Source organism: Mytilus trossulus, chromosome 8 (assembly GCF_036588685.1).
Source record: "Mytilus trossulus isolate FHL-02 chromosome 8, PNRI_Mtr1.1.1.hap1, whole genome shotgun sequence".
In the NCBI taxonomy this organism is placed as follows: domain Eukaryota; kingdom Metazoa; phylum Mollusca; class Bivalvia; order Mytilida; family Mytilidae; genus Mytilus; species Mytilus trossulus.
The window spans coordinates 1,554,970-1,582,774 of NC_086380.1; the positions used below are offsets into that span (position 1 = coordinate 1,554,970).

Consider the following 27,805-nt stretch of genomic DNA (forward strand, 5'->3'; position numbering starts at 1 on the left):
GCGTTTGAAATTCGCACAGGTAGACATAAAAATAATTTTGTCGTATGTCGGCATACATAAATACAGACTCACGTAAAGTAGATATACCAAAAACCAGACTTAACAGTAAAAGTAGTAATAATAAATAAAATAATGGTGTGGTTCAAAGTATGACGGGATACATAAGTACAGTTTCACGTCAAATGTATATCATGAAAAACAAACTAAACAGAAAAAGTAGTATTATTGAATAAAAAAGTTTTGTCATTCATAGTATTCAAGATCCTGAAGTAAAAGTAATATCAATCAATGAAATAATTTTGCCGTTCAAAGTATGTGGTTTTACATAACCACTGAGTCACTTCAAATGATTATCTAAAAAAGACTTATAAAAGAATTCTATAATACGTAATTAAGATGATAACAAACGTCAGTACGCAAAATCTACCCTTCAAGACCATCTTGTATTATTTGTGAAGTTGATACGGAATATTTATCAACAAGTTCTGGGTATCTTCCGATGAACTTTTTTAGAAAAAGGACGAGACGTTCTTTGACATACCCCTGGTTCATCAACTTTCTGCTCAGACACTGGTGACGTTTTACAAAGTCTGAATAGGAGCTGCAAGCTCTTGAATACCTAATAAGTTGGGAAATGTATATTCCATATGCAGGTGAAGTAGGTATATTACTACTAAGGTGGGGGAAATTGATAATTTCAAAATTAAAATCGTCTCGTTTGTCATAGATTCTGGTACTGAGATGACTGTGTATGTCAAATTCGAGGTATAAGTCTAAAAATGAGGCGGAGGAAGCCGTGTCTGTGGTCTCTTTAATTTCTAGTTCTGGTGGGTATATTAATGGAATCCAATCAGAAAAGTTCGGATTGTTAATGGAAAGAACATCATCAATATATCTGAAAGTGAAATTAAACAACCTGGCTTCTTTGATCTTCTTGTTTTTGACAAGTGTCTGCAGGAACTCCGATTCATATGAAAATAAGAAGAGGTCAGCAAGGAGAGGCGCACAGTTCGTTCCCATAGGAATGCCGACAATTTGTTGAAAAAGTCTACCTCCAAATTCAACAAATATGTTGTCAATAAGAAATTCCAGCATACTGATCACTTGTTCCTCTGTGTAGTATGTTTTACTCTTTTGTTCCTTATTAACAAAATATGCCTTATGGTATCCCAAAGTGATAAATTTATAGCGTATGCTACCATTTTTATGATGAAAAGCATTGTGGATTAATTCTTTTAGACGGTTTTTCAATTTCACATGGGGAATGGTTGTATACAAGGTTGAAAAATCAAAAGTTTTAATAGAACTAATTTCAGAAAAAGACCGAGATTTAAAATTATCAAGAAGTTCTTTAGAGTTTTTCAGAATCCACATATGGTTAATACCACTACGTGAGTAAATAGTTTCACAGTATATCTGAAGACCCTCTTTGACTGCGGAGAGAATTTTAGTCAGTCTAATGGACAATTCTTTGGTAGAACAAGCAGATGAGCCGGCAATGTACCGTTGTTTGTACGGAATTTTGTGAAGTTTAGGTATCCAATACAAACAAGGTAAGTCCTCCGATTTGTTGTTCAATGCAATGTTCATAGAAGCCATGAAGGACTTATGATTCGCCAAAATCTCATCCTTGTCAAATGATATGTTTTTGTATGTGGGATTACCTGAGTGTTCATTTATTCCTAATTCTTTTATAAGACACTCGTAGTAATACGATTTACATACAAAGACAATATTATTTGAAGCTTTGTCCGCAGGAACAACAACATACTTATCTTGAAGAGATGATAGACATTTCACAGCCTCTTTGTCACTAAAAATGGACTTAGGTCGATCATTCACACAGTTTTTCAACTTATGAATGCGACGTTTTATCAGAGACCTGATTGTTTTTACCCATTCTGACAAAGTGTCCAGTTGAACTTCTTCTCGCTTAGCCCATGCTCTGGCGTAGTTCTCAATGGAATCCATAATTATTTTGAAGTTATGGTTCCAATTGATGTGTTGGGGTTCTCTAAACTTAGGACCACGAGAAATCACCTTTCGGAGATTTTCATGTTGAATTATGTTTAGATCCCCAGTAATAACATGGCCAGAGGGGCTGTAATTGTAAGGCGAGTTGGAACAATCACATGTCAGAGGTTTTTTTAGGTATTGTTCTAAATCAAGGTCATGTAATGCTTGTTTATAATTAAATATTTTGGGTGCAATGGTTTTGGTGTAACTGTAGGATACAATAGGAACAGACTGATTTTGAAAATAAATAGGAATTTTAGATGTTACCTCCTTGTTATGTAGAACGTTGCTGATGTTGATTGCATCAATTCCTCTATTGTTAAAGTGAACAGGAAGGAATTTCCTCTTTTCCTCATGTAAAGGTTCCGATCTTACTGGTTTAAAGAGACGGAAAAGAGCTACATCACAAATTATACTGACAAGTCTGTATATTGGAGAAAATGTATTAGTACCTCCTTTGTCAAGTGCATAATCTCTCAAACATTTTAGAAAATTAACCGGCAGTGAAAAAAGAATAGTTCTAATGTAATGTAACCCTAACGGATGATGCAGATGAGAAAGAAGGTCATCAAAGCTTCCAGAGGCCGATCTAGATTTTGAAGACTTTTTTACATTAGGCCGATGGTAACGTTTTTGACCATGACTACGTTGGTTTCGTAAGGTAGTATTAAATAAACTCATTACATTAACATCACTGCAGGCTGGACTTGACAAATTTCCTACTCCTTTGACATTATCATTGCACCCATATGGCATTGCAGTACCTAGTTCCCGTATCCAGAAATTTTCTCTATCTTTTCGGAAAGGAGTACTAAGTACTGGACTATTTGTGTGGTGATAAATTTTCTCGATGATGCGTACTTTCATAGATAACGAAGGGTCATGGTCCGGTTGATTAAAGTGGTTATAAAGAACCCTGAATTGCGGATCTTTATTATCAGACCGGTGTTGATTCATCCTTTTACGTAAAGTTTGTCGAGTTTCACCAACATAAAGTAGTCCACACAAAGTACATTCGATTCCGTACACTACATTGTCCGTGGAACAGTCCAGAGGTTCGAAAGATTTTGTATAATACGTTTTTCCTGTTAAGTTACTGGTGAAATCAGGAGTCGTGATTAACATATCACATGTCTTACACGTACTCCTTTTTCCTTTTTTGTGTTTACAAGACGAAATGATAGGTGTTGATTCACTTGTAGCAGGTGTTTTCAAACAGTCGAAAATATTAACGGAACATGGCTTTAATTTATGAAAAGTATCTGAATTTTTAAAGTAGTAATTACCTTCTGGCTGAACGTACGTCAAATCAGGGGTATCCCAGAGGATATTCCGTGGAACACACAAATCAAATGCTACAGTGTTCCGTGTAGCAAAAGGGGACCTTGGTAACCCGGGCGACGTCCCAGCCGGTTTGTTCTTAGTATTATTTGTATTCATCATGCATAAAGCTACCAAGTTAATGATGCCCTCGGGGAAAAATCCACCAGCAGTAAAGTTTCTTCTAGGAAGAAACTTGACATCGACTTGGTTGTAGTAAAAAGTAAAAACACAAAAATACCGAACTCCGAGGAAAATTCAAAAAGGAAAATCAAAAATCAAAAGGCAAAATCAAAAGTCCAAACACATCAAACGAATGGGCAACAACTGTCATACTCCTGACTTGGCACAGGCATTTTCTAATGTAGAAAATGGTGGATTGAACCTGGTTTTATAGCTAGCTAAACCTCTCACTTATATGACAGTCGCATCAAATTCCATTAAATTGTCAACGATGCATGAACTAAACAAACATACTCAAAGAGTAAAAATGTCAAAAATAGGGGTACACTAGTCAATATTGTGTTATCATCTTAATATCTCTACATAAACAACAAATGTAACAAAGAAGCACAAAAAGGCATACATTAATTTAACATTCTCATTTTGCTTTTCTTATACGGCTGAATTTATCTATGTAAAGTCTACCCATAATGATAGAAGGTTTCATTACTGGTTTAAAAATGCGCGTATGAAATTCGCACAGGTAGACATAAAAATAATTTTGTCGTATGACGGCATACATAAATGAAGACTTACGTAAAGTTTATATAACAAAAACAGACTTAACAGTAAAAGTAATAATAATAAATAAAATAATGGTGTGCTTTAAAGTATGACGGGATACATAAGTACAGTTTCACGTCAAATACGCTGAATTTATCTATGTAAAGTCTACCCATAAATGATAGAAGGTTTTTATGACTGGTGTAAAATAGCGCGTTTGAAATTCGCACAGGTAGACATAAAAATAATTTTGTCGTATGTCGGCATACATAAATACAGACTCACGTAAAGTAGATATACCAAAAGTCATATCTGCACATACATATAAGGGGTGGTTATGATTGTTTGTTGTTGTTGTAAATTTTGTTTAGTTCTGCATCAGAAGTTCTTGATTGTTCGGAGTTTATCAGCTTTAAAGGGAAACTTCGCAAAAAAATCAAAAATTGATATTATGTTCAATCTGTATAAAAATGCTCAAATTCATAGATATTAAAGTTTTATTCTGCTAGATAAGAGAACACCATCGATTTTAAAATCAATTATCTGCGGTCAGCCATTTTGTCACCTTCTCCGATTTGCACCCACGATATGTCTAAGGACCAAAACTACAGTAACCCGATGTAGTCGTAATTGCGTGTCCATATCTTGTCAATCGTACGGTTGTTTTATCGAATGTAGGAAAAAAAGTCACGGAAAAAAAGTCACGGAAAAAAAGTCACAGGAAAAAAGGTCACAGGAAAAAAAGTCACAGGAAAAAAGTCACAATATAATTTTTTTGTATGAATTAGTCATATCTGCACATACATGTATTATTAACAGGAGAAACATTCCCAATTGTAGGTTATGGAAATGGTCATAAGGCCGCACATATATATGAATATATTGGGTTACTTTCCCAATATATATTTTGTTTTGAGATAGACATTTTTTAATTCATTTTATACTAGCTTTGGAAATTTAGATATAAATCGCAAAACATTTAAAAGGAACATGTACATGCTGGTGTACTAGATTGTTACATGTTTTCAAGGATTTGTTGTTATTATTTTTGTTTGATATTGATGTGTGGCTTCTTGTGGCACCTTCCCCCTTTGTAGACCTTTCATTTCCTGTCTTCGTACGAAGCCATATCAATGAAATACAACTTATGCTCAATATTAAATAAAAGGACACAATCAGTTTTCCCTGTTTGTAAAACAGTCAATTTTGAAAAAAAGAACATTATTTGTTTCTTTATAGTTTTTTAAAAATTAACCACTAACATAACCTAAATAAGTAATTCGATACAAATATATTATGACTTTTTTTCAATGCATTCAAAAACTCCAGTTTAATTATTTTTTGCATACATGTACATAGTGACTTATGCACATGTATTCAAACATATTTCTGACAAATAAGTTAACTTAAACAAATTAAATTGTGACTTCTTTTCCTGTTACTTTTTTTCCTAGGGATATTGTGACTTTTTATCCTGTGACTTTTTTTCCGTTTACCGTTTTATCCGACTAAGTTGATACGGAAAATTTTCTTATCATTTTTTTTTAATAACCATGATCGACGTCATGAACTGTTATCTTTAGCAATAATGATAATATTGGAATTAGTTAAAAAGTAAAAATGTCAAATCATAAATAAGTGTTCAGTGAAACTTGAATTGTTTTCGGAAATCTAATTATAGTTCATTATTCTTTTATGTAATAAACTTTATTCAAATAAATTAGGATCTTCGCTACACTGATCACCGGCATGGCTAAAGGTATAACTCCCAAAGGTATTGTGAGGGGTGTGAGGTGACACGTCCAGGTATTCAAGCGATTTCCTGTCGAGCTTGCAAATTCATGCATCGTTTCACTTCTTAGGGTATTGATCAGTGTACACGGCCGATAACTTACAACTTTCCATTTTGAACTATTAGGTGTATAATATGCATCTCTATCTTGCGTGTCCGAAAGTGATATGATATAACTACTCATACGCTTGTTTATGAATAACATTTCTGGTGTATAGAAAATTATTTATAAAAATATTAATAATACCTAAAAATAAACAACAGATTTGATGAAATAAAAATCTATATACATATTTTAAAAATCATTAACCATAATAATGCTAACCAGACAAACGGTGGTTGAAAGTTCTTCAATCTGAGTAAATATAAAAAAGAAAATGTCACTTTTGTGGTATGATTGCCAATGAGACAACTATCCACAAAAGACCAAAATGACACAAACATTAACAATTCTAGGTCACCGTACGGCCTTCAACAATGAGCAAAGCCCATACCGCACAAAGTCAGCTATAAAAGGCCGCGATAAGACAATGTAAAACAATTCAAGCGAGAAAACTAACGGCCTTATTTATGTAAATCCATGTATCGGAATGCATGTTCTGATCTATATATATATAGCTTATGAGCATAATGGAATCAAAGATCTAATATAGGATTAACAGGAATTGCATTGGTTATCAGTATTTTTGAACATTAAGTTTAGTCCAGTTGAACAAGTAGCTTATTAGCTGACCTGGCCCGAAGGGCCAAGTGAGCTTTTCTCATCACTTGTCGTCCGTCGTCGTCGTCTGTTAACTTTTATAAAAATCTTCTCCTCGGAAACTACTGGGTTAAATTTAACCAAACTTGGCCACAATCATCATTGGGGTATCTAGTTTAAAAAATGTGTCCGTTGACCCGGCCAACCAATCAAGATGGCCGCCATGGCTAAAAATAGAACATGGGGGTAAAATGTAGATTTTTGCTTATATCTCTGAAACCAAAGCATTTAAAGCAGATCTGACATGGAGAAAATTCGTTAATCAGTTCAAGCTCTATCTGTCCTTAAAATTTCAGATGAAGTGGACAACAAAGTAAGATTTACAAACAAGTCAACATGACCCAAATGGTCAGTTGGTCCCATTAGGAGTTATTGCCCTTTATAGTAAATTTTTAACCATTTTTCGTAAATTTAAGTAATCTTTTACAAAAATCTTCTTCTCTGAAACTACTGAGCCAAAATAATCCAAACTTGGCCACAAACAACACATACCTACCTACCTACCTACCTACCTACCTACCTAGTCCTTATTATGCCCGGGGGAATATAGGGCAAGGACTAGTTCTTTCCACTCATCTCTGTTCTGTTCTGTGCTTTCTTTTCTATTACACCCCAGCTGATTCCATGTTCTTTCATTTCAGCTTCAACTGTTCTTCTCCAAGTTGTTTTGGGGCGTCCTTTCTTCCTTTTCCCCTCAGGTGCCCATCTTGGGGCTACTCTGGTCAAGTCCTCCGCTGGTCTTCTAAGAACATGGCCAATCCATCTCCATCTTTTCTACTTCAGTAAAGTCTCCATGTTATTGGATCCTGTTGTTTCATGGAGGTCTTTGTTGGTGATCTTACGCGGCCAGAATATCTTTAATATTGAGGTATCTAAGTTAAAAAAAAATGTAAGAGTTCCGCGGAACCCAGTGTCTCGCCTATTTTTATTGTAAATCGCAGGCTCAACAATAATGAGGAAAAAAATCAATAAAAATATTCCTCTTGTTACTATTTTATGATTGTAAGAAAATCTAAGTCCATTTAAAAGTAAATTACAGAAAAAACGGAGTAATCTTCTTAAAAACTTTACTTCTGGATACAATCTTTTGATCATAAATAAGCTTCTGTCCAAGTTTGGTACAAACCCAGGATAGTTTAAGAAAATTATTGAAATTTTAAAAACTTTAACCGCAGAGTGAATGTAATGGTTCCCCGCAAAAAAAATAAGTCCATTTAAAAGTAAAATATGGAAAAAATGGATTTTTTTATTTACAAAATTTACTTCTGGATACAATCTTCTGATCATAAACAAAGCTTCTGTCCAAGTTTGGTACAAACCCAGGATAGTTTAAGAAAGTTATTACAGCTAATTTCCTAATGCATGTAAGTCAAAACTTTGGTTGGCTTGCTTGCTTTGTTTGTATAATTGTCTATACAAGCTTTGTTAATAAAATTGAAATCTTTAAACAATATATATATAGGCATAGTTTAACCTGAATATATAACATTTGAATTTTAATTTGGTGTTATCCTAATGATTGTACAATATAAAAACAAAGCAAGCAAGGTAACTAAAGTCTTGCTTTACATGCATTAGGAAATTAGCTGTAAAATTCTAAAAACTTTAACCACAGAGTGAATGTAATGTTTCCCCGCAGAAAAAACTAAGTCCATTTGTAAGTCAAATACGGAAAAAATGGAATTTTATTTTTACAAAATTTACTTCTGGATATTATCTTATGATCATAAACAAGCTTCTGTCCAAGTTTGGTACAAACCCAGGATAGTTTGAGAAAGTTATTAAAATTCTAAAAACTTTAACCACAGAGTGAATGTTTTGTTTCCCCGCAGAAAAAACTAAGTTCATTTATAGTAAAATACGGAAAAAATGGAATTTTATTTTTACAAAATTTACTTCTGGTTTGGTAGTCTAGAAATCCATTATAGTTTAAGAAAGTTATTAAAATTTCAAAAACTTTAACCACAGAGTGAATATTTGTTGACGCCGACGACGACGGAATGTAGGATCGCTTAGTCTCGCTTTTTCGACTAAAGTCGAAGGCTCGACAAAAATGTATCCGGTGACCCTGCTATCCAACCAAGATGTCCGCCATGGCTAAAAATAGAAGATAAGGGTAAAATGCAGTTTTTGGCTTATAACTAAAAAAATTGAAAGGGTTCCGCGGAACCCAGTGTCTCGCCTACTTTTGCTGAAATTCACAGGCTTAACAAAATGAGGAAAAAAATCAATAAAAATATCCCTCTTGATACTATCTTTTGATTGTAAGAAGCTTCTGTCCAAGTTTAGTAAAAATCCAGGATAGTTTATGAATCTAATAAATGTTTAAAAACTTTAACTGCAGACTGTATGTAATGTTAACTGGATGAAAACTTAGTCCATTTATCAGTAAAATCTATACACAGGTACGAAATATTATCAAAATTTCCTTCTAAATACTAGCTTATGATCTTAAACAAGCTTCTGTCTAAGTTTAGTACAAATTAAAAGTAGCAAAAGAAAGTTTGTTTTTTTTTTAATTTAACCACAGAGTGAACATGTTATTTCCTGGCAGAAAATCTAAGTCCATTTAAAAGTAAAATACGGAAAAAAATGGATTTACTTTTTTACAAAATTTCCTTATGCATATTATCTTTTGATCATAAACTAGCTTCTGTCTAAGTTTGGTATAAACCCAGGATAGTTTAAGAAAGTTATTAAAATTTTAAAAACTCGAACCACAGAGTGAATGTAATGTTTCCCCGCAGAAAAACTGAGTCCATTTATAAGTAAAATACGGAAAAATAGAATTTTATTTTTACGAAATTAACATTTGGATACTATCTTATGATCATAAACAAGCTTCTGTCCACGTTTGGAAGTAATCCAGTATAGTTTGAGAAAGTTATTAAAATTTCAAAAACTTTAACCACAGAGTGAATATAATGTTTCCCTGCAGAAAAACTAAGTCCATTTAAGTAAAATACAGAAAAAATGGAATTTTATTTTTACAAAATTTACTTCTGAATACTATCTTATGATCATAAACAAGCTTCTGTCCATGTTTGGAAGTAATCCAGTATAGTTTAAGAAAGTTATTAAAATTTCAAAAACTTTAACCACAGACTGAATATTTGTGGACGCCGCCGACGACGACGGAATGTAGGATCGCTTAGTCTCGCTTTTTCGACAAAAGTCGAAGGCTCGACAAAAATCAAAGCATTTAGAGCGAATCTGACTGGGGTTAAATTGTTAATCAGGTCAAGATTTATCTGCCCTTAAATTTTCAGATTAATCAGACAGCCTGTTGTTAGGATGCTGCCCCTGAATTAGGAATTTTAAGGATATTTTGCCGTTTTTTGTTATTATCTTTAATATTATTATATAGATAGAGATAAACTGTAAACAGCAATAATGTACAGCATGGTAAGACCTGAAAATAAGTCAACATGACAAAAATGATCAATTGACCCCATAAGGAGTTATTATCCTTTAAAGTCAATTTCAATTTATTAAAATAAGTTTTCATCACTTGCTCCTCGATTTTTTATATGTTGCCTCACACGGCGACATAGGATGAGACGACATATAAAAAATCGAGGAGCAAGTGAGGAGAACTGATTTTAATAAGATTGAGTCAATTTTTAACAATTTTCACAAAAATTGTAAATTCTTTCTAACATTTTCCACTGAAACTACTGGGCCAAGTTCATTATAGATAGAGATAATTGTCAGCAGCAAAAATGTTCAGTACAAACACATCACCATCACCAAAACCCAATTTTGTTATGAATCCATCTGCGTCCTTTGTTGAATATTCACATAGACCAAGATGAGCGACACAGGCTCTTTAGATCCTCTAGAAATGGAATGGACTGCTGCAACCCTTCAGTCCCTAATGAAGGCAAAATTCATACACCAACTTAAATCTTATTCATAGAGGAATAAACTGAGTATATATATGTTCCAGACCGTAGGAGTATTTGGACAGTACGCGTAAGGTCTGGACCGTATGCGTACTTTTTCAAAATACTCACACGGTCGGACCGTACGCGTGCGGTCTGATTGATATTAAAAGAAGTTAGTCGATGTTTGTTTAAATTTAACCCATTTGATTCAATAACATGTATTGCCGCTAGCTAGACCGTATGCATATACTCATACGGTCCGACCGTACGCGTCGATCCAAATACTCAAATGGTCTGGAACATATGCGTGAAAGTTAAGAAATAGCCAATTTTGAATAATGAAGTGGATATTTTGAATAATGGAATGGACTGCTGCGACCCTTTAGCCCCTAATTATAGAAAAACTGTATACCTCATTCGAAAGCTTATAATGAGCGTAACAAAATATATATAGTCAACATGTTCCGCAACGCATATTAGAGGACTTAAATGTCGAAATACGCGTGAAAATTAAGATTTCTCCTCTAGTATGCGTTGCGGAACATGTTGACTATAAACATTTTGTTCCTTTCGTAATAAGCTTTCGAATGAGGTATAAGGTATATTTATAATTAGGGGCTAAAGGGTCGCAGCATTACATTCCATTATTCAAAATATCCATTTCATTATTCAAAATTGCCTATTTCTTAATTTTCACGTAAACATTTGTTCCACCCAACAATTGCTTACTGATGATTGATTGATTGATTGTTGTTGTTTTAACATCACTTTTAAGCTCTACATTTAGGCTATTTCGTGGCGGCCAGTTTTAATTGGGGAAGGAAGCCAGAGTGCCCGGAGAAAACCACCGACCTTCGATAGGAAGTCTATTAAAATTGGAGTCGAGTGCACCCGCACGAGCGGGGTTCGAACATATAAGGATTGACAGTTTTCCTATCGAAGGTCTGTTTTCTCCGGGCACTCCGGCTTCCTTCACAAATAAAAGCTGGCCGCCATGAAATAGCCTACATGTGGTGCTTAAAAGTGCCGTTAAAATACCAAAAATAAAATAAATTATATAATATTTATAAATATATATAGCAAAACATTTATATTTTCATTAAAAGTCAAATATTAGATATTTCCATTGTGCCTTTCCAGAATACAGATGTGTAAATGAGCTGTCAACAAAAAATTCAACATTGAGAAATGGAACTCGCGTGTAGACGGAGAACTGAGTTCAGAAAACATGGAAAAGAAATTACGATACCAAGGATATAGTTATGTAAAATATTGTTTACAACCTAGGAGAGATTTCCAAGGTCACAGGCATGACATCAGTTCGAAAAAGGATGCCATCATATAGGGAAATTTTCAGTTTAGTATGTATGGACAAATTGTAGTGTTAGAACCGGGAGATATAGTAGAAGTTCCTAAACATATACACAATGCACGGGTCGTGGGACCAGAAAATGTAATATTTTACGATTCTACAAAATATATTGTTTATTCATGAATTTTCTTCTTAATTAATTGTTCTCTTAAATATATATTGTACGCATTTGTTTAATTGAAATGTCAACGTTTTATGCAGATTTGTGGCTGGTAAAACCAGCTTTGTTTCTGATTTTTCTCTTAAACTCTCTGTTTAATATTATATAAATGTATTGTATTAATCATTTGACAAGACATACGACATATGGAATAGAAACATGAATTTCCATGAACTAGTGTACACACGCTAAAATGAACATCATCAACTATTCCCATAATATAAATAAGGTCAAGGTCAGATGATACATGCCAGATAATCATATACACCTTACAATCCTTCCGTTCAACAAATATATAGTTGAAATACTAGTATTGCTTTAAATAAAACTTACATAAACACAAAAGCTTAACACTGAGTAATGAACCATGAAAATGAGGTGAAGTTCAACTAAAGATAATTCCATGCACCAAATAAAGTTGATCTATAATTGCTTATAGTTTTGAGAATCTTGGTTTAAAAGCTTCCTTGTGAGCAGCAACCCTATATCATAAAATCATGGTAGGAAATACAAGCCCGTATCAATTGGGAGGTATATACTCCGTATGCAAGCGCTGCTGAAATGTTGCTACATAAGAAAAACTTACCTGAACACAAAAGCTAAACACTGAGCTATGAACCATAAAAATTGGGTCAAGGTAAACTAAAATCTGCATAACTCACATGTCCATCATCAACTATTTCCATACAACAAATATAGTTGACGTATTGCTTACAGTTTAAGAAAAGCGTCCCAAAACACAAAAGCTTAACACTGAGGAATGAACCCTGAAATTCGAAATGAGGTCAAGGTCAAATAAAACCTGCGTAGATTCTATAGAAGTCCCTCCTCACTGTCCTACTACCTGTCGATACATTTATTTTTGGCATTGCACAAGTCATATCTTCTCTGACTGTTCATGACGTTAAAATACTAAATCCTTGGGATGTGTTTTAGTCGATTTTAGTATCTGATGCATGATTTTTTTTATTATTACTTGTTTTTGGCTTTTAACTAGCTGTCAGTAACTGCGAGTACTCTCAAATCGAATTTTCTTGTTAATTCGACCTGTTGATAATGCTTATAATGCTATTTAGTTGTTTTATATTTATATGGATCTTGTCTATATTCCAGCTTTGTTTATTTGGAATATCACTGCTTCTTACTACATTTGTATAAACCTCAAGGTTGACCTGTATTTTTTTAAACCGTTTTTTTTTTTCTAAAGTGAAATATTTTGCGAAGGGTTTAATATTTCACAGTGGTGTCTTGACATCGCTTTGTTTTGACTTGTTTGTTTGATTTTTGGCCTTGAATGTTGTCCCTAACATTTTATTAACTGTGCATTTGCATTCAGATATCGCAGATCAAATTTATTCGTTTATAGTGTATTATTTCATATCGGTTGAAAATAAAATTCTCTTATTGGATAAAAAGGGGTCACATGACATTCATTAATCTTCAGTAATAAATTGCATCGGTCATTAACAGAACAAAACGGACCAGAAAACTGGTCGTTAATGAAATTTTACATGATAATGACCGGTGGGGCGTGGTTTCCGTCTGATATTGACCGTTGGGGCGTGATTTTCGTCTGATAATTACCGTTTGGGCGTGGTTTCTCTGTTAATGACCGATGGGGCGTGGTTTCTCTGTTTAGAGAGATGTACCTTTTATAAAACATATTCCTGTTTTTTTAATATTATATTTAAGTTGATGAAGTTTTTATTATTTTTTTCGTTAATTAAAAAACAAGAGTGCACACACTGAAATGTCTCGCCTTCTTTACTAATCATTGATATTATGTTGAAAGTCCTAAATATAAAGCTTTATACCAACCGTCACATAAACCAAGAAAACTAAACATTGACCTTTGAACCATGAAAATGAGGTCAAGGTCAGATGAACCATGCCAGGCAGACATGTACAGCTAACAATTCTTCCAAACAACACATATAGTTGACCTATTGCTTATAGTTTTAGAAAAACAGACTAAAGCACAAAAACTTAACACAGAGTAATGAACCGTGAAAATGAGGTCAAGGTCAAACAAAACCTGTGCGACTGACATATAGATCATAAAATATTTCCATACACCAAATAAAGTTGACATATTGCATATAGTATTAGAAAAAAAGACCAAAACTCAAAAACTTAACTTTGACCATTCAACCATGAACATGAGGTCAAGGTCAGATGACACCTGCCAGCTAGACATGTACACCTTACAATCATTGCATACGCCAACTATAGTAGACCTATTGCATACGGAATAAGAAAAACAGACCAAAACACAAAAACTAAACTATAACCACTGAACCATGAAAATGAGGTCATGGTCAGATGACACCTGCCAGTTGGACATGTACACCTTACAATACTTCCATACAGCAAATATACTAGACCTACTGCTTATAGTATCTGAGATATGGACTTGACCACCAAAACTTAACCTTGTTCACTGATCCATGAAATGAGGTCGAGGTCAAGTGAAATGACGTGTATGAGGACCTTGCAAGGTACGCACATATCAAATATAGTTATCCTATTACTTATAATAATAGAGAATTAAACATTACATAAAATCTTTTTAAAAAACTTTGTTTTTCAAGTAGTCACTGAACCATGACAATGGGGTCAAGGAGATTGGACATGTGACTGATGGAAACTACGTAACATGAGGCATCCACATACAACGTATGAAGCATCCAGGTCTTCAACCTTCTAAAATATAAAGCTTTTAAGAAGTGAGCTAACACCGCCGCCGCCGGATCACTATCCCTATGTCGAGCTTTCTGCGACAAAAGTCGCAGGCTCGACAATTAAAGAGAACTTGATTAAATATTTATTTACTGAAAAGTTGCACTAAAATGAATGGCAGTATAATATTACTACGACTTATCCTATTATTTATAATAAGAAAGATAATAATATTACAAGAAATCTCATCTTTTTTTCATGTAGTCACTGAACCATGAAATAAGGACATATTACAGACGGAGACTTCATAACATAAGTCATCTTTATGATCTTAAGGAGGCTGGCGGGTATAAGATTTTCAGAAAAAATCAAACATTAATTTTTCTTTATAAATCTTATTAATTACCTTTAGTAGTTGTTACTTTATCTTATGGTACAAGATTTTTTTCAAAAATATCAATACATGTTGGCCCCAGGTGACTTTTAAAATTTAGATATCATTGAAAAAGCTCCAAATTATCTCCCTTTGGTGCACAAATGCCATTTTTTGCCTCTAAAAATGAAATATCTTTTTTAACTCATCGGTGACCTATATTTTTTATTGTTGTTTTTGAATAGGCTGTTCATAAACTGAATAATTGTAAAATTTAACCAATTTCTGTATTTAGTTCTTTTTTTATTTCGATATTATCAATATTTCTCCTATTAGTTCAACAGAAAAATGGACATTTACAAAAAAGTATGCTTTTTTCGAAGGCAGATTGTGAGCGTAAATGCACGGTGACCCCATTTTTTTATTTCATTTTTCCATTAGGTATAAGATAAAGTTAATTTATAGAAAAATATAGAGAAATCCTATATTAAATAAAAAAAAATGATTTAGACCTGCGAGCCCCCTTAACAAGAAATTATTTGTATCTGTAATAATTCAAAATTCTGGAAAATTGATCAGAAATATATGATGAAAACTAAAAAGGGCAAGCAATGCGAGCAATTAGGACATCGCCTTACCATGACACGGCCGCAATTTTTTGACGTCGTAATGAAAGGCAAAATAAAGTATGGAGTAGAATATTCAACATTTATTTAACATGTTTCCAAGGATAGAATTATTGTTGTTTTGTCAAAAAGCTTAAGATTGTAAAATATTCTTCTTCGATGTTCCACAAAGAACAATGCAATAAATAGCTAATTGTTGTGTGTTTTGTTGGGTGTGCTTTCCGGCTGAAGATGTCTTTCCTATTATAAACGTTTATCCACTTCAAACGTCTGTTGAGAATAACTAAGAAATAACTCATGAATCCATTTGATAAATAGTTTATTAGAAAAAAAGACATGATAACATATTATAACTATTTCTTATTTTGAATGTGAATTGACCAGAGTTCTTAAAGCCTGTATCCCTCATACTGCTTCGTAATATAATTAAATGCAATAATCATGGGGTAACATCAAAAGTAGCTACCACGATTATAGAACACCACAATCACCTGGTTCTATCAGTCTTTGTTAATAAAAGGACTACTGTTATTTCAATTCTCTAAATTCTATTTTCAGTGATAGCTTTGGCAAATTTGATCATAGGTTAGTGATTCGCTACAATTGTTGATAATGAGCATGTTATGATTAAATTTGGTTATCAGTCAAAGTTTTCAATAGACAAGAACATATTTTTGATAAAAGTCTCAGCAGGAAGTTTGACACAACTGCAGAAGTCGAGCCCTTAATAGTCGGGGCAAGTATGGACACAACATAAAGCTTGTTACAGCTCTGAATTTTTATTGTGATTTAATATTTGGCCAGAATAGGTTTCCGACACATTGACGAATGTGGTCAAATAACTTAGAATTTACAGATTGGACATTTACCCTTTATAGTCCAATATCCAAAACCTATATACATATTAAGATTTATCAATTCATAAATTCAAGTAACCCTATGCATGTTGTATAAATAAAACCCAAGTTTTGACGCTTTGGACTAAAATGTGAACCAATTTCAAAACCAAGCCCAAATTCAAAGTTTTTATTTACGGCAGATCGAGCATATCAAAGAACCCCTAGAATTCAATTTTTCTTAAAATCAAGCAAAGGATGTCAATGGTCGTATAAAAACTGGGTCCAAAATCAAAATTCTTAAACACATTTAGATTCGGCATTACAAATAACCCCTATTATTAAATTTTTAATGAAATCATACGAAGTCTAATTTAAAACCCTTTGTGGCATTAATGTGGACCAACTAAACACAGCGCCCAAATTCCAAAATCTACATAGTTTTACACAGGTACTCAAAATTCAAGTCTTTGAATTAAACCCAAATTGACATTGGTCGTCAAGAAATAAGCAGTTTATACAAAGCATTGTAATTTAATGTTTTTTTACCCTTGTTCATAAACGGTTAGTGTCATAGAATTTTTGTCTGAAAACCAGAAAATCCGTGTATTTTGCCGCTAATTACTAACACACCGTCTAGGCTATAACCCTTATCAATCCCGACATTCCTAAAGATTGAACCCTGTGGTACACTCTCATAGATATCCATTCACTCATGCACAATTGTCCGGCCTGAAACTAGAAAAATGCTTGCTTTTTGGACTCTCAATCCTAGACAGTAAAGACAATTACCCCTAAAAATCACTCCTGAAGATTCCAATTGTAGTATCAACCTTGTTTTACAATTTCAAAGAGATCCTTACACTTATACACAATTTACTGTATTGACACCAAATATCTTGGGACGTCTATCATGTCTATGACAACTTCATACCATTATATGACTGAACATATTCTGCCGATGTATAAAAATTAGTATCAGATGATATTCTGTTTTACAGATGCATTTTGAAATGAATTAAGAATACATTATTAACACAAAAGCTGCAATTTGACTTTTATGCGTTTAAATGTAATTAATAACAGTGGCAGTGAATGTACATAAAACAATTCTTACAAATAAAACAAATGATCTAATACTTTGGTTTTGTCAATAACCTTTTGAACTCAGGATTAACAAATTATAATTTGTCATTGGTAAAAATGGTAGCTTAAGAGTTACAAATAGTAACTCACGGAATACACAAACATTTTACTAGTAATCTTGAATAAGATAAATAAACCAATCATCAATTTATCAAAACTGATTGTAAATAAGATAATAAACTTATAAAAGCTGATTATACAGAAAATAATAAAACAATATTTATAGAGGAAACTTTAGTAGGGGACATACTCAAAAATGAACATGCAATTTACCAAAGATATAAAGGGCAAATTTCTAGGAGGTTATTTTACGTGACTGAAATATTTGCAATTGTAGTGTAAGAGAATTTTTGTATTTTATTTCAATTCCTAATTGTTTTAACGGAAATTGGTTCAGTATCCAGCCTGTCGAGGTTCAAAAAATGAAATTCATACTACAATAATCAGTATGACATTTTTGTCCATTGTTTAAAAAAATACAATTAGTTTTGCATTTACAGTATGCATTTATAATACAAGTTAAACTACATTATGGTTAAAACTGAACAAAGTTTAACTATAAAATTTACAATATAATGGTTAATATAGTTAAAACTGGTCAAAGTTGAAACATGATATTTGAAATATAAAGATCATTACTGATCCAAGTTTGAACTTGCTATTTACAATATTATGATTTTTTTTTCTTATAAAGCAAGGCTCTTGTAATCTGATGATATATGTGAAAAAATACTCTGAAACAAAGTTATTGGAAATAGCCAAAAACAGAATGAACATGTTATTTGGTCACAATGATAGGCGTAAAAATGATCTAGCTTACCCTTAAACAAGTAAACTTTCATTCTACATAGACTTTGTCCACAACATTATTGGTATAAACCGTATATAAAAAACTCTTTCAAAAATAATTGATCATTACTGATTTTAAAACTTTTCCTAGATAGTGCTGAAATTAACCATTGATATAAGAAACACAAAAATTGTTATGCATTGTACACATGAGAAAACTAACAATGTAATCTTACATATTATAAACATTTCTTGGGGAAACTTTTTTTATTAATGAACTTGTCCAAGACATTGCTGATTTCAACCTATGATATGAGTTTCATAAAATATGGCAACAATTGAACACATGAGAGAACCTACTAAACAAGACCAATGGATGTCCATTATTTCTAATTCTCCGATAACAAGTCAGGCGAGGACAATGAACTATAAAAAGGTTCACATAGCAGAAAACTGATAATTGTACAATAACTACTATAATGACAACACACAAAAGGAACATGTAAGTATTCAACTTTTTTTTTAAATTTGAAAAGATGCATTTTTACTGACAGTTTAATCATTACATAAATTTTTAAAACATGTAAACAACATTGTACCAATATAATGTTTATGCACCACTGGTTTTAACCATATATATCATTATAGAATTCTTCAATTCGTCAATTAACAGTATAGAAAATGTGAAATATAAAAACAATTCTGACTCCAAGAAAAAATCTAATCAGAAAGTCCCTTCAGAACATATACATATTTCCCCCCTTGATGAGTACACACTTCAAAGCAGTTGTAAGAAAAAGAGCTTAACAAATAGCAACAACCCCCTAGTGTGTCAAATATTGTTTGATTAAATCTATATATGGTTTATTTGCATTGTTGGAATGGCAGATATTGACATATACCCCACATCTCTTATCATGTTATTCTATATTCATACAATATGTTTGAAACTTCAATAAAATAAAACAAAACATATACAATATAATTAATGTATGTTTGAACAAGAGGTTTTTGCAAACAATTACATATAACTTATCTAAGTTTCAAAACAATAATTATAAATATGTATAATTCAATACTAATTTCTGAACCAATTTAAAAACAACTTTGTAAACCCACATTATTACAAATTTAAGTTTGAGCTTGATATTTACAATGTTATTGTTAATTATAACTGACAAAGTTTGAACATATCTTAAATACAATGATTAGGTTACTGATTTATGTTTGAACATCATATTTACAATATAATGATGATCATTGATTTACATTTGAAATAATTAAAAGATTAATACTGTTAATAATTTACAAATCTTATTTACAATACACTGATTATTACTGATCAAAGTACGAACATCATATTTACATTATAATAATAGTCACTTATAAATGTTTGAACAATATATGTTTTTACAATACAATGAGTATTCCAGTTGAAACAGCATGTTTACAATACAAAGATGATAATTTGTTAAAATTTTAACACCATATGTTTTACAACATAATGATTATAAATGATCTTTGTTTAAATAAGATATTTACAATACGATGCTTATAACTGATCTTTGTTTAAACATGATATTAACAATACAATGATTATAACTGATATTTGTTTAAACATGATTTAAACAATACAATGATTATAACTGAGCTTTGTCTGAACATGAAAGTAACAAAACAATGATTATAACTGATCTTTGTTTGAACATGATATTAACAATACAATGATTATAACTGATCTTTGTTTGAACATGATTTAAACAAAACAATGATTATAACTGATCTTTGTTTGAACATGATTTAAACAATACAATGATTATAACTGATCTTTGTTTGAACATGATTTAAACAAAACAATGATTATAACTGATCTTTGTTTGAACATGATTTAAACAATACAATGATTATAACTGATCTTTGTTTAAACATGAAAGTAACAAAACAATGATTATAACTGATCTTTGTTTGAACATGATATTAACAATACAATGATTATAACTGCTCTTTGGTTGAACATGATTTAAACAATACAATGATTATAACTGATCTTTGTTTGAACATGATTTAAACAATACAATGATTATAACTGATCTTTGTTTAAACATAATATTAACAAAACCATGATTATAACTGAGCTTTGTTTGAACGTGATATTATCAATACAATGATCATTATAACTGATCTTTGGTTGAACATGATATTAACAATACAATGACTATAACTGATCTTTGTTTGAACATGATTTAAACAATACAATGATTACAACTGATCTTTGTTTGAACATGATTTAAACAAAACAATGATTATAACTGATCTTTGTTTGAACATGATTTAAACAATACAATGATTATAACTGATCTTTGTTTGAACATGATTTAAACAAAACAATGATTATAACTGATCTTTGTTTGAACATGATTTAAACAATACAATGATTATAACTGATCTTTGTTTAAACATGATATTAACAATACAATGACTATAACTGATCTTTGTTTGAACATGATTTAAACAATACAATGATTATAACTGATCTTTGTTTGAACATGATTTAAACAATACAATGATTATAACTGATCTTTGTTTAAACATAATATTAACAAAACCATGATTATAACTGAGCTTTGTTTGAACGTGATATTATCAATACAATGATCATTATAACTGATCTTTGGTTGAACATGATATTAACAATACAATGACTATAACTGATCTTTGTTTGAACATGATTTAAACAATACAATGATTATAACTGATCTTTGTTTGAACATGATTTAAACAAAACAATGATTATAACTGATCTTTGTTTGAACATGATTTAAACAATACAATGATTATTACTGTTTTTTGTTTAAACATGATATTAACAAAACAATCATACGTTTCTTGATTGAGTTAAGTCTGCCAATTGATATTTTATCGTGTGTTTTTCTAGGTTGTGATGTTATGCTATGGTTTCAGAAAAAGGGAGAAGGTTTGGATCCATTAAAACGTTTAATCCCGCTGCAAATGTTTGCACCTGTCATAAGTCAGGAATCTGATGTACAGTAGTTGTCGTTTGTTTATGTAATATATACGTGTTTCTCGTTTGTCGTTTTGTTTATATAGATTAGACCGTTGGTTTTCCCGTTTGAATGGTTTTACACTAGTAATTTTGGGGCCCTTTATAGCTTGTTGTTCGGTGTGAGCCAAGGCTCCGTGTTGAAGGCCGTACTTTAACCTATAATGGTTTACTTTTTAAATTGTTACTTGGATGGAGAGTTGTTTCATTGGCACTCACACCACATCTTCCTATACCTATATATGATTAACACTGATCAAATTTTGAACATGAAATTTAAAATACAATGATTATAACTAATCTTTGTTTGAACATGATATCAACAATACTATGAATATCACTGACCAATGTATGAACATGATATTTACAATACTATGATTATAACTGATCAATGTTGGAACATGACATTTACAATACTATGATTATAAGTAATCTTTGTTTGAACATATATCAACAATACTATGATTATCACTGATCAATGTATGAACATGATATTTACAATACTATGATTATAACTGATCAATGTTGGAACATGAAATTTACATTGTAATGGTTATTACTGATCAGAGTTTGAACATGATATTAACAATACAATGGTTATCACTGATCAATGATTGAAAATTATATTTACAATACTATAATTATCACTGATCAATGTTGAAACATATTATTATCAATACTATGATTATCACTGATCAAAGTCTGAACATAATATTTACATTACTATGATTATCAATGATCAATGTTTAAACATTATATTAACGATACACAATGATTATTACTGATCAATGTTTGAACATGATATTTACAATACTATGATTATCGCTGATCAATTTTGGAACATGATATTTACTATACTATGGTAATCACCGATCAATGATTGAACATGATATGTACAATACTATGATTATCACTGATCAATGTTGAAACATAATATTACAATACTATGATTATCACTGATCAATGTTGAAACATGATACTATAATACTATGATTATCACTGATCAATGTTGGAACCTGGAATTTACAATACTACGAATATCAACGATCAATGTTGAAACAAGATATTTGAAATACTATGATCGTCACTAGAACAATTTTTAACATTATATTTACGATAGGCAATGATTATTTCTAATCAATGTTTGAACATGTTATTGACAATATAATGATTGTAACTGATCAAAGGTTGAACATCATATTTACAATACACAATGATTATTACTGATACAAATTTGAACACCATAGTTACAATACAATAATTATTAGTGATCAAAGTTTGATTATCATATTTACAATAAAACGGTTATTACAGATAAACATTTGAACATCATATTTACAATACAATAATTATAACTGATTCTTATATGACGTTCTTCTTTATCTTTGGGTACAAATCCATGTTCTAATTTGAATAGAACATGGGCTGCACGGGATTGACGTCACAATTTAAATTGCAACGTCAGATGAATTTTAAACAACGCCAGAGATCAAGATTGACATTTTTGTTTGTTAGCCCGCTATGAAAGTAACTAAATACATTCTAAAAGTAAGTTTAAATGTTCCTTTTCTTTTTTTATTGATTAACTGTTGATTTTTTCTAAAACGTTTTTGTTCATCAAATCAAAATGGCGACATTTGAGCGTCTACTATAGGTCCACTTCCATGTACAAAAGTTCAAAATATTCCTATTAGAATCGAAATAATTCTATCATGCCATGCTCAATACTTATTTCAACATGGGTAGGCATTTATTTGTAAACTAATCATTGATATTATGTTGATAGTCCTAAGTATAAAGCTAAGCTTTATTACAACTGTCACATAAACTTAACATTAACCAATATAACTAAACAAAGACCAATGAACCTTGAAAATGAGGTCAAAGTCAGATGAACCGTGCCAGGCAGACATGTACAGCTAACAATGCTTCTATACAACATATTATATAGTGACCCATTACTTATAGTTTAAGAAAAATAGACCAAAACGTAAAAACTTAACACTGTGCAATGGACCGTGAAAATGAGGTCACGGGCAAATAAAACCTGTGCGACTTACATGAAGATCATAAAATATTTCCATACACCAAATATAGTTGACCTATGGCATATAGTATTAGATAAAAAGACCAAAACTCAAAAACTTAACTTTGACCACTGAACCATGAAAATGAGGTCAAGGTCACATGACATCTGTCCGCTAGACATGTACACCTTACAATCATTCCATACAACAAATATAGTAGACCTATTGCATATAGTATGAGAAAAACAGACTAAAACACAAAAAAATAACTATAACCACTGAACCATGAAAATGAGGTCAAGGTCACATGACACCTGCCAGTTGGACATGTACACCTTACAGCCCTTCCATACACCGAATATACTAGTCCTATTGCTTATAGTATCTGAGATATGGACTTGACCACCAAAACTTAACCTTGTTCACTGATCCATGAAATGAGGTCGAGGTCAAGTGAAAACTGTCTGACAGACATGAGGACCTTGCAAAGTACGCACATATTAAATATAGTTATCCTATTACTTATAATAAGAGAGAATTTAACATTACAAAAAATTTGAACTTTTTTTTCAAGTGGTCACTGAACCATAAAAATGAGGTCAATGACATTGGACATGTGACTGACGGAAACTTCGTAACATGAAGCATCTATATACAAAGTATGAAGCATCCAGGTCTTCCACCTTCTAAAATATAAAGCTTTTAAAAAGTGAGCTAACGCCGTCGCCGCCGCCGTAGCCGCCGGATAACTATCCATATGTCGAGCTTTCTGCAACAAAAGTTGCAGGCTCGACAAAAATGATATAACTCATTTAAGTTTGAACATAATATTAATAATATAATGATTATAACTTGTCAAAGTATGAACATCATATTTACAATTTACTGATTAATAATGATTAATACTGATTAAAATTTGAACGTCTTATTTACAATACAAAGAGTATTACTGATTAAAATTTGAACAACATATTCACAAAACAATTAGTATTACTGATTAAAGTTTGATTATTCTATAGCTATTTACAATACAAAGATTATTATACTGATCCAAGTTTGAACAACATATTTACAATGCAATGATTATTACTGATTAAAGTTTAAACATTTATTAACAATACAATGATATCACTTATTCTTAATATTGCTCCATGGTTGAACAGGAGTATTAATAACACTATGATCATTATCAATCCAAGTATAATCATAATAAGCACTAACCCACTTATATCTAATGCAACCTAAAACTTTCTGTCTTAAATATGTATTCATTCTAAATTAAATAATATAATTTTGAAATTCTTTATAATATAATTTATTTAAGTTTGCTCTTCTTTTTCCAAACGCAATCTTTTTGTTGGTATTAGACATTCATCCTGTTTATCTTTGCTGTTTAAGTCATTATTTTCTGTTGAGTCTTCTACACAACATTGTCCAGCATTAACTTGCTGACTTTGTGGGTTTATGATTTCTCCAATATTTAACAATGCATTGTGTGATTGACACATTCTCCGATTTATGTTCTTAATGTATAGTAACCAGGTTTTCAGGACATCATCTGAATATGAATCAGACGTTTCTGTCATTTTTTTTAATACAGTATCTATTTCAAACATGTTTATATCATGTATATAGTGCCACATTAAAGCTAAACACTTGATATTTTCATCTTCTGCATATAAGCTTTTATAAGGTTTTACACCATGACCATCACAAGCCTCATGAAATGCAGATTTAATATCCAGTTCTTTATGTTCAACATTTGCTACAATCCAGTGGACCAGTCTAGCTTGTCCATATCGACATGATTCTTCCAAAAGATCATTCATGTTAATGTTCCTACAATACCCTGCCTGTAGAAAGTACAGCAGGAGATCAAACTTTTTATTTCCAATTATTTCATTCAGAACTAACTTTAAAGAAGATTCTTTTTCACTTTGCATTTGGAACAACGAATCTACAATCATTAGGTATTTTGGTTTATTATGTTTCTCTCTCCACGTCCACGTACATTGATAGTCTCCTGGGAATGCCTGACACGCCTTAACAAATGCTTCCTTTATGTTAAGCTGTTCAATGGCAACTTTATGAAGAATATACTTCATGTGCTGGATTTTACTTTGTTGACAACAGCTTATTAAAACATCATTGATAGGAATTTGATCTAGTGGAAGGTTTAGGAGAATCCATGTCATAACATTGTAACGGCCTTGTTTCTCCTTACAAACTGTACTCACTATTGTTCTTATATCAATGGAATCATGGCCAGTTTTATTAACTTCATTCCACAAGAGAATCAAACACGCAACTGATTGATCAGCGTTATAATTTTTCTCTTTAAATCTACTAGATCTAAAACTTGATGGTGAGGTACATACATTGATCATTGCTTGTGTCATGTCTAAATTATAGAAATATTTACTTAATATCTTAATTGTTTCTATCTCATTGTCTGTACAGGCTTTGTTCAGAACCATCTGTTTATCAAAGGAACAATAACATCTTTCTTCCAGAAACCAATTCACAAGAAAATAATTTTTCTGCTCAAGAGATTTGTTTATCATGTTTTTTATATCGTCTGTATTTAAGAAACTGAAATATTTTTCAAGTAAATATATAATTAAATTTGATGATTTATTGCGTTTTCTCATCATTTTGCTCATAGTAATACTTATTAATTTTAACACACCTGATATAATATCCGACCCCTTTATTTGAAAACTGGCAAGAATCCACTTTACCATTTCTATCGACTGTTCCTGTAATATTGTATATGTTTTATTACATGCTATCAGAAATAATTCACCTCCATCAATATCCAATGATGTTTGTTCAAAAGTCTGAAGTACCCACTTTGCTACATCCAACCTGCAATCTTCACATGCTAACATTAATACTTTCTTTGAATCAACAGATATATTTGGATGACAGTTTTCATGAATCCACATCAATATCTCAAAACATTTCCTTTCATACGCTTTATTTACTATTTCTTGCATGTGTAATACTTCCTTCTCATGTGTACTATCCCAGATAGAGCGTACTATTTTCAATATTATAAAAGAACATTCAGCAGTATAATGTTCAGTTACAGATTTTAAAACTTTCCATTTATCTAAACTTTCTATTTCAATCTTATTCATTATGTGTTCTAATATGTCCGATCTTTTATTAACTAAAGTTGAATTTATTATGGTATACACATCCAATCTAGGTGGATCTATGTTCTGAACAATCCATTCTAAGATTTTTATTCTTTTGGAAGAACATGCCTGTTGACATAGAGCTTTCAAATCGAAATGTGCATATCCAACTTTTGCAACCATATATTTTACTATTTTTAACTTTTCAACTTCATCTGATAAAAGTTTTACCTTACATTGCCTACATGCTGCCATTAGGGCTGACTGAATGTCTATCTCTTCAATATTGCTGCTTTCAATTATTAAATTTACAAGAACGAACTGTCCATACTCGCAAGCCAAAGTCAATATATCTGCATTATCTATACAGACTGGAAGAAAAGTCTCGAACATATAATCTGGAACATTCACTTCCTTTATAACTGACTTAACAATAGACATTAGGTATTTCGAAGTAATGTCAATTCTTTTAATAAGAAAATGAAATATTTTTTGATTAAAAGGAATTTCTTGAAGTACCAAATTTTTATATTTATCTACAAATGCTTGAAGACAGGAAATTTCATCAAACGTTTTACATACAGAGGCAACATACACAACTGTATCAAACATCTGGTACTTGCAGGCAGTTCTTAATATTATGTTAGGATTCTCTAATTCCTGATCTTGAAATGTTTCTATCATCAATTTTAGCGGTTCAAAAATTATTGATGACGAGTCAAGAATTATTTTTCTAGATGATAGGAACATGTTTTGTATCCATTCATCCTTATATATCATATTAAAAAATAAATTGATATCAAAAGGATTCCGAACGTATTTTGAAAGTAAGAATTCCAACACAGGTATACTACATACTTCATATGCTTTCCATATACATGATGTAAGAAAAACACATTTTTCATCATCAGATTCTTCTATAAATAAGGACATCGGAGTTTGGGAATGTATGTTTGTAAGTATAATACCTTGATCAAGTAAAACAGGTATTTTGTGTTCTTCTATTATGTCCAATGTGGCTTTAACAGATCTTACATCTTTAGTGGAACAGATTACATATAAAGATGAAATTAAAACAGATTTCATGAAACC

The 27,805-nt window shown here is 31.5% G+C and overlaps 1 protein-coding gene across 1 annotated transcript in view; it reads left to right on the forward strand.

The window, feature by feature from the left end:
* LOC134728098 (uncharacterized) overlaps nt 1-27,805 on the forward strand; it is a 313,423-nt gene that overhangs the window by 52,035 nt on the left and 233,583 nt on the right. The gene's annotated exons all lie outside the window — the stretch shown is intronic.